Source organism: Sciurus vulgaris, assembly GCF_902686455.1.
Source record: "Sciurus vulgaris genome assembly, chromosome: 16".
In the NCBI taxonomy this organism is placed as follows: Eukaryota; Metazoa; Chordata; class Mammalia; order Rodentia; family Sciuridae; genus Sciurus; species Sciurus vulgaris.
The window spans coordinates 6,112,665-6,121,340 of record NC_136477.1 but is presented as its reverse complement, the minus strand read 5'-3'; positions in this window follow the sequence as shown (position 1 = coordinate 6,121,340).

The window sequence follows — 8,676 nt, the reverse complement described above, 5'->3', positions numbered from 1 at the left end:
GGGCCAATGACGGCTGCCTCTCTCCTAAATTGGCCAATAGGCATGCACGTCCCGCCCAGGGAGGCGGGGTCGGAGGCGACGGGGACGTCCTGGGCGGTACAGGCCCCGCGGCGCCGCAGCTGGTGGCCCCGCCCCCGTCGCGTCCTGGTCCCGCCCCCATCCCCGGCTCCGCCCCTTCCCTAGCCTGGGCGGTAATGGAGCGGCCTACGCCACCTGCAGAACCGCACGGTTGTAAGTAAATAAGACTTACAGAATTAAACTTGACACTTGCCAAGTGATTTGTAAGTGCTCATCACCTCCGTTACACTTCTCATCGATCCCGGCGGTGGAAGGGACCGTAGGATCACATTTCACAGAGAAGAAACAGAAGTCTAGCGGGCTCAGGAAGCTGTGGAGCACCCCAAAGGCAACTTCGCTTATTTATCATTCATGCATTCACGCAATAGATCCATTCGAAAGACAGCAAACATCAGTAGGAGGGACTTTAACGAGCCAGGCACCGTGCTAGTTGCTGGAGACAAATATTAACTAAAACAAATCATCCCCTCATGGGCTTCAATCTAGTGAGAGGACATTGGTAATCAATTTTTTTTCTTTATTTCTTGTGCTGGAAATTGAACTCAGGACCACGTGCATGCCCGGCAAGAGCTCTGCCACTAATTTACATCCCCAATCTTACTATTTTTTAAACCAGAATATTAACTGCCTTACTAATCCTTGAATTGGGGGGGTCCCTCCACTAGAGATTGAACCCACTAGAGATTGTAGCTGGGTGCTCTACCACCCAGCTACATACCCAGCCCTTTGTATTTTTTATTTTGAGACAGGGCCTCTCTAAATCGCTGAGGCTGGCCTGAAACCTGCAATCCTCCCACTTCAGCCTCCCAAGTCACTGGGATTACAGGCATGTGCCAATATGCCCCTGCCAATTGAAATTCTTAAAGTAATCCATTATTAATTACAAATGTGATACATTGTAGTAAGGGAAGGATATCATGGTATGAGAACTTGAAATAATATAAGAAGCTAGGAAACATTTTCCTGAAAAAGCAATTGAGCCAAGTGCCACGGGTGGCACATGCCTGTAATCCCAGTGGTTTGGGAGGTCAAGGAAGGAGGATCACAAGTTCAATGCCAGCCTCAGCAATTTAGCGAGGCCCTAAGCAATTTACAGAGACCCTGTTTCTAAATAAAATATAAAAAGGGCTGAGGATGCAGTACAGTGGTTAAGGTTAAGTGCCCCTGGGTTCAATTCCTTGTGCAAGAAGGAGAAGGAGAAGGAGAAGGAGAAGGAGAAGAGAAGAGAAGGAGGAAGGAGGAAGAAGAAAGAAGAAGAAATTGAGCTAACATCTAAGACCTGAGGAGAGGTTACCTAAAAGAAACAAGAGGAGGAAAGAGCCCTGGACAGAGTGTTTGGGACATGAGAAACCCTAAGGTAGTTTGGAAAATTACCCAGTACCCTCTCCCCCTCCTACACTGTACTTGTTAAATATATAAATCTGGTCAGTTACTTCGGTTACATGCTGTTGTGTTATACTGGCCTGTATTTTTTAACAAGAAGATAAATCATAACATTTGTTAAATGGTTACATATAGGGCCGGGGGTAGCTCAGTGGTGGAGCACTTGCCTAGCATCTGGGAGGCCCTGGGTTTCATTCACAGCACCCCAAAATCTTCCCCTTGTCTCAATCTTCTTTTCTTTGGCAGGGGGTGCCAGGAATTGAACTCAGGGGCACTCAGTCCCTGAGCCACATCCCCAGCCCTTCAACCTTCTTGAATACACACGGCAATTACGATGGTATGTGTTTTCCCTTTGCCATGCTTTCCTTGGATACACTTACGTTTTTTTATGTGGCGCTGGAGCTGGAATCCAAGACCCAGGACCTCACACATACTAGGCAAGTGCTCTACTACTGAGCTCATCCTCAACACCCACACTTAGTCTTTTAAGAATTTTATCAACTGAAAATAACAGCAATAAAGAAAGAATATTTCCCTGTACATTATTTAGATAAATAAGAGTGAAGGAGTAGGATGGAAGGGAGAGAACAGAAGCTAGGCTTTTTAAAAATATACCTTGTTTTAGCCTGGCACGGTGGGGCACCCCTGCAATGCCAACAACTTGTAAGGCTGAGACAGGAGGATCGCAAGTTTGAGGCCAGCCTCAGCAATTTATCAAGGCCCTAAGTAACTTAATGAGACCCTGTCTCAAAATAGGAAATAAAAAAAGAGCAGGGGAATGTAGCTCAGTGGTGAAGGGCTCCTGGGTTAGATCCCCAGTTCCCAATAATAAAAAACATACCTTGTTTTAGATTTTGACTTTACAACCCTATAAATATTTTATAAAACTATAAAACAAAATTAAACATTGAAAGAGGCTATGGGTATAGCTAAGTGGTCAAGCACACGCTTAACCTGCATGAAGTCTCATTAAATTGCCAGCATCACCAAAAATAAATTAATTAATTAATTAAAATACAGATTTAAAGAGATCCCTGAAAAATAAAATAAATGAACACATATATGCATATGGTAATAAGACAACCCAGAGATAAAACTCCTGGAGGGCTGGGGTTGTGGCTCAGTGGTAGAGCGATTGCCTAGCATGTGTAAGGCACTGGGTTCGATTTGCAGGCCATCTATAAATAAATGAATAAAATAAAGGTCTATCAACATCTAAAAAAATTTTTAAAAATAAATGTCCCCCAGCAAAGAACCCCTTGGGGACTTTAAGACACAACAATTTGACTATAAACCACTACTATGTTATTGGTGATGTTAGAACTGTTAATCTGAGGGGTCTGTGGCTCAGTGGTACAGCACTTGATCAGTTTGTGTGAGACCCTGACTGATCCCCAGGCCCACAATAGAGAAGAGCTGTTATTCTGAATTTATTGCATAAGTAGTATGAAATGAAGCAATAGAATAGTTATGTTGATGTCAAGAACTGGGATTTTCAGATGGAACAGAGAGACAAATATGAAATTAAGTCTCATAAAAATTCTTGAAAGTATCACATTTTATCTTTATAAAAAGCAAATATTTCCTCGCTCTGTCCACTGAAAAGGTCAGTGACCTTTTCAAAGACCTATTTCATTGCAATGAACCCTCATTAAGCCCAGATTGTTATCTCTAAATTCCATTTCCAACTGAAGGAACCAGGGAATCTTGGAGTAAGATCTGATTCTAGGTTTGAGGCAGGAAATGTACACATGAATCAGGCACATCTAAGACATCAGCAAGCAGGAAAGTTACTATCAAAGACTAATGTTCAAACTAGAGCCAAACTAGAAGCTTCTGCTGGCCACAAATGGGACCAATTGGGACTAGGGATATAGCTCAGTTGGTAGAGTGCTTGCCTTGCAAAAACAAGGTCTTGGGTTGAATCCCTAGCACCACAAAAAAAAAAAAAAAAAAAAAAAAAAGGGACCAATTGACCTTTAGTAAGGGTATTGATTGTCATAGATCAAAACAAATTTCAAAATGCATAAATCCATACAATTTTTAATTTTTAATTTTTAGTTTAAAATAATTTTTAATTTATCCCAGTGTGGGTGGTAAATTTAGGCACGTCCATAACCCCAGCTCAGGAGGCTCAGGCAGCAGAATTGCAAGTTCGAGGCCAGCCCAAGAAACTTAGTGAGGCCCTGTCGCCAAATTGAAAGAAAAAAAAAAAAAAAGATTAACATTTGGGGTGTAGCTCAGTGGTAAAGTGCCCCTGGGTTCAAAAAAAAGGTTACAGAAATAATACACAGACCTTCCACAAACCCTTTGCCCAGATTCTCCATTTGTTAACATTTCTGAGTCCTTTGAATATTAAATTACAGTCCTGCTATCTCAATATATATACTTCATTATATATTTCCCAAATATAGGCATACCTTCTATTAATCATAGTACAACCTTCAAAACCAGGAAATTAATATCAATTCAATATTACCATATAATTTTCAAAGCCCAAAGTTTCCAATGAAGTCCTCAAAAGGTCCAAAATCCATCCCAAAATCATGTGTTGTATTTTGCTGCTATGGCTTTAATTTATTCCTCTTCGTCTGCAACCGTTCCTCAAACTTTCCTTGTCTTTATGACCTTGTTAGTCTTGAAACCTACAAGCTAGTTATTTTCTAGCAAGTACCTTCATTTGGATTTATCCAAGATTTCCTCACAATGATGCTTTTGTATCCAGAACCACAGAAACGACGCTGTGTTCCCAGAATGCATAGGTCGTTCATTTCTTCCATTACTGATTATACTAACTTGGTTGAAATGTGTCTTCCAGTTTCTCCAGCATGAATTAGTATATTGCACTTGTCAATAAATACTTCATGAAAGATACTTTCACACTAATTAAATATCCTGTTTCTCAACAAATGTTTGTCCACCAATTTAATATCTATTGATGATTCTTGCCTCGATTAATTATTGTTAGGATGGCTGCCAAGATATGATTACTCAATTCCATCTTTGAGCCCTTCTTTACTGGCTCTATAGGATGTTCCAGGATGACTTGTATTTTTCCCTGGCTCTACCCTGGATCACACATTTCTCCAAAGAACCCTGATCCCTTCAAGTAGAGAATAATATTTAGAAACGAAGATCTTAAAGCCAAGTGTCATTACCACCATGGTATAATTAGTACTTGGGTTTCTTATTGCAATACATATATATTTTTTTTAATTGTAAGTGGACATAATACCTTTATTTTATTTTTATGTGGTGCTTAGGATCAAATCCAGCACCTCATGCTTTCTAGACAAGCACACTACCACTGAGTCACAACCCCAGTCCCATGCATAGACATTTACATATCAGTTTATCCATCCATCTATTCTCCATCTGCCTATCTTTAAGACCATGAGGGAATATCAATACCTCTAATTGCCAAAGTTTATCTCACTCCCCTTATGTTTATAACTTCCTTCTCTGACTGTGATAAATCTGTCTAGCATTATCCTTAATGCTAGACTCAATTGCCCACCCAACCTCCCACCTAATATGTGGGGCATATGGATACAAACTGACTGTCTTTGTCCATTTTCTGTTGGTATGATAAAGTACTTGAGAACAGATAATTTATAAAGAATAGAGGTTTATTTAACTTACAGTTCTGGAGACTGGGAAGTCCAAGAGCATGGCTGGCATCTGGTGAGGGCCTTCTTGCTGAATCATAATATGGCAGAGGGCATTCATGGTTATACACCCAGTATACTGTTCTGGGTCTCTCCTCCTCTTCTTACGAAGCCACTAATGTCATTACAGAATCATCACCACCCTGATGATCTCATCTAATTCTAGTTAGCTCCCAAAGGCCTCACCTCCCAACAATGTTAATATATGACATTGGGCATTAAGTTGCCAATTTCTGGATTCCAGGTGGCCCACCTTAGCACTGACCAAGACTTAGCCCTAGATGTCCAGCCTCTGAGGCTACTCTATCCCCATTGGACACACCAGTTGAAAGCTTGACCCAATAAAGTGGATTAAACCATGCATTGTTTTAATTTGTTATTCTTAGTTATACATTACAGTAGAATGCATTTTGACATATCATACAAACATGGAGTATAACTTCCCATTCTGTGGTTGTACATGATGTGGAGTTACACTGGTCATGTATTCATATATGAATAGGAAAGTAGGAAAGTTACGTTCAATTCATTCTACTGTCTTTCCCATCCCCATCTCTGCTTCCCTTATCCTGACTTCCCCTGCCCTAACTCCCCCATGTCCAATCTGGTGAACCTTCACCACCACCACCACTACCCACCCCTGGCCTATTGGAAGTCAGCATCCCCATGTCAGAGAGAACAATTGGCCTTTGTTTTGGGGGAATTGGCTTATTTCACTTAGCACGATAGCCTCCAGTTTCATCCATTTACCAGCAAACATGCATTATTTTTAAAACAAATAACTAATCAGTCACTTTTAGAGGCTACTCAAAGTCTTAAAAATCATAAAATTTGAAAGTTGGTGAGCAAAGGAAAGAATTAAGTTGTTGGTTTTTTGTTTTGTTTTGTTTTGGTAGGTACAAGGGATTGAACTCAGGGGCACTCAACCACCGAGCCACATCCCCAGCCCTATTTTGTATTTTATTTAGAGACAGGGTCTCACTGAGTTGCTTAGCTCCTCACTTTTGCTGAGGCTGGCTTTGTACTCACAATCCTCCTGCCTCAGTCTTCCTAGCTGCTGGTATTACAGGCATGTGCCACCACACCTGACTACGAATTAAGTTCTTATGCAGACTTACATACACTGTATCTCAAGGTCACCAACACAGTATATGAGGAAACAGAAGTAAATAAAGAAGCGATAGGATTTGAATATCACCATTTTGTAAACACCAATGAACTATGATTCCTGGAAATGCTTATCAGCAGCTGCTGACAACACAAGAGACACACTGACATTGTGTGGCTCCTAGTGTAAGTGCCTGACCCAACCTATGTGCTCCATCAATATACAAAAAGATGAATGGTGTATGACACCATGGTTCGTGCAGAGCAAATGGAGTGGTTGCTGGGAAGGGGCAAGTGAGCAGTAACTCTTCGTGGCTGCCGTTTCTTCTGGAGTGGTGAAAGAGCGCTGGATTAGATATGGTGATGCTTGCACAGCATCATGAGTATACTAAAAGCCACTGACTGGAGCCAGATGTGCTGGTGACACCTGTGATCCCAGCAACTCACGAGGTGATGGCAGGAGGTCACAAGTTTGAGGCCAGCCAGCAACTTAGTGCAACCCTGTCTCAAAAGACTTTTCAAAAAAAGGGTTGGGGCTGGGTGTGGTGGCATGTGCCTGTAATCCCAGTAACCAGAGGCTGAGGCAGGAAAATTGCAAGTTCAAGATCCTGCCTGAAAATAAAAATTTTAAAAGGGTGAGGGCTGAGCCAGGCACCGTGGCACACACCTGTCATCCCAGCAGCTCAGGAGGCTGAGGCAAGAGGATTGTGATGGCAAGCAAGCCTTGTCAAAAGTGAGGAGCTAAACAACTCAGTGAGACCCTGTCTCTAAATAAAATGCAAAATAGGGCTGGGGATGTGGCTCAGTGGTTGAGTGCCCCTGGGTTCAATCCCCGGTACCCCCTCCAAAGAAAAAAGAGTCGGGGTGGCTAGGGGTGTAGCTCAGTGACAAGTGTCCCTGGGTTCTCTCCCAGTAACACAAGCACACACACAGAGTGCGTGGGGCTGGGATGTGGCTCAGTGATAGCCTACTTAGCATGTACAAGGCCCTGGGTCAATTCCCAGCAAACCCCCACCACAGACACCAAATAAAGTACACCAAGGTTATATGTAAATACTACCCCAGTCTATTTAAGGATCTAGAGCATCTTTAGTCTTTGAAGTCTTTCTCTTTGGATACTGAAAAATGTCTATACTTCTTTCCAGTCTTTCTCTGGAATTTGATTCACTCCTTAGAGCTTTCTGGCTCATACTGAGGGCCTGCTCAGTAAACCACGAGAGAGGTCCATAACTTGCAGGTTACACAAAAACTCTGCGTTCAAAATCCGCTTGCATCTTTATTTTTTAGTTGTCGATGGACATTTATTTATTTTTATGTGGTGCTGAGGATGGAACCCAGTGCCTCACACATGCGGGGCAAGCACTCTGCCACTGAGTCCCAGCCCCAGCCGGATGCTCACATCTTAATTGTAAGACCCTGAGTGAATCACCATTTTTGTTCCTTATCTGTAAAATGGAGCTAGTGTTTTATGCCCACCTCCTAGGATTGTTGTGGATAGCAAATTAACCATGTGTAATAATAGACTTAACATGGTTCCTAAAAAAACCAAACAAAATTACCATATGACCCAGCCATTCATTGTATATATACTCAAAAGAGTTGAAATCGGGACTCAGATATTGGTATACCCATGTTCACGGCAGCATTATTCACACTAGCAAAAGGTGGAAGCAGCTAGTCACGGTGGTCCACTCCCGTAATCCATGCTCAGGAGGCAGAGGCAGGAGGACTGCAGGTTGGAGGACAGCCTTAACAACCTAGTGAGATCCTGTTTCCAAGTAAGAAATATAAAGGGCTGGGGTATAGCTCACTGGTAGAGCATTCCTGGCCTTAATCCCCAGTACTGAAAAAAAAAAGTGGAAGCAACCCAAATGTCCCTTAATGTATGAATAGATGAACTATATGTGGTATATTCAAAGATTCAGCCTTGGAGCTGGGGTTGTGACTCAGTGGCAGAGCGCTTGCCTAGCATGTGCGAGGCACTGGGTTCGATTCTCAGCACCATATGTGAATAATAAAGACCCATTGACATCTAAAAAAAAAAAAAAATTCAGCCTTAAAAAGGAAGTTCAAAATTCAGACAGATGCTACAACAGGGATGACCTCAAGGACGTCATGCTAGGTGAAATAAACCAGTCACAGAGGGCAAATATGGCGATTCCACTCATGGAGGTCCCTAGACAAATCAGATCCAGAGACTGTAAGTAGAATGGTGGGTGCCAGGGGCTGGGGAGGGGGGCAGGGAGTCAGTGTTTAATGGGGACAGAATTTCAGCTTAGGAAGATGGGAATGTTATGGAGATGGATGATGCTCTTTGCAGGACAATGTGAATGTATTTAATGCCATGGAACTGTGCACCTAAAATGGTTAAAATGGTCAATTTTATGTTATGGACATTTTACCATAATTATAAAATATTTAAGAACAGGGCCTGGTACAC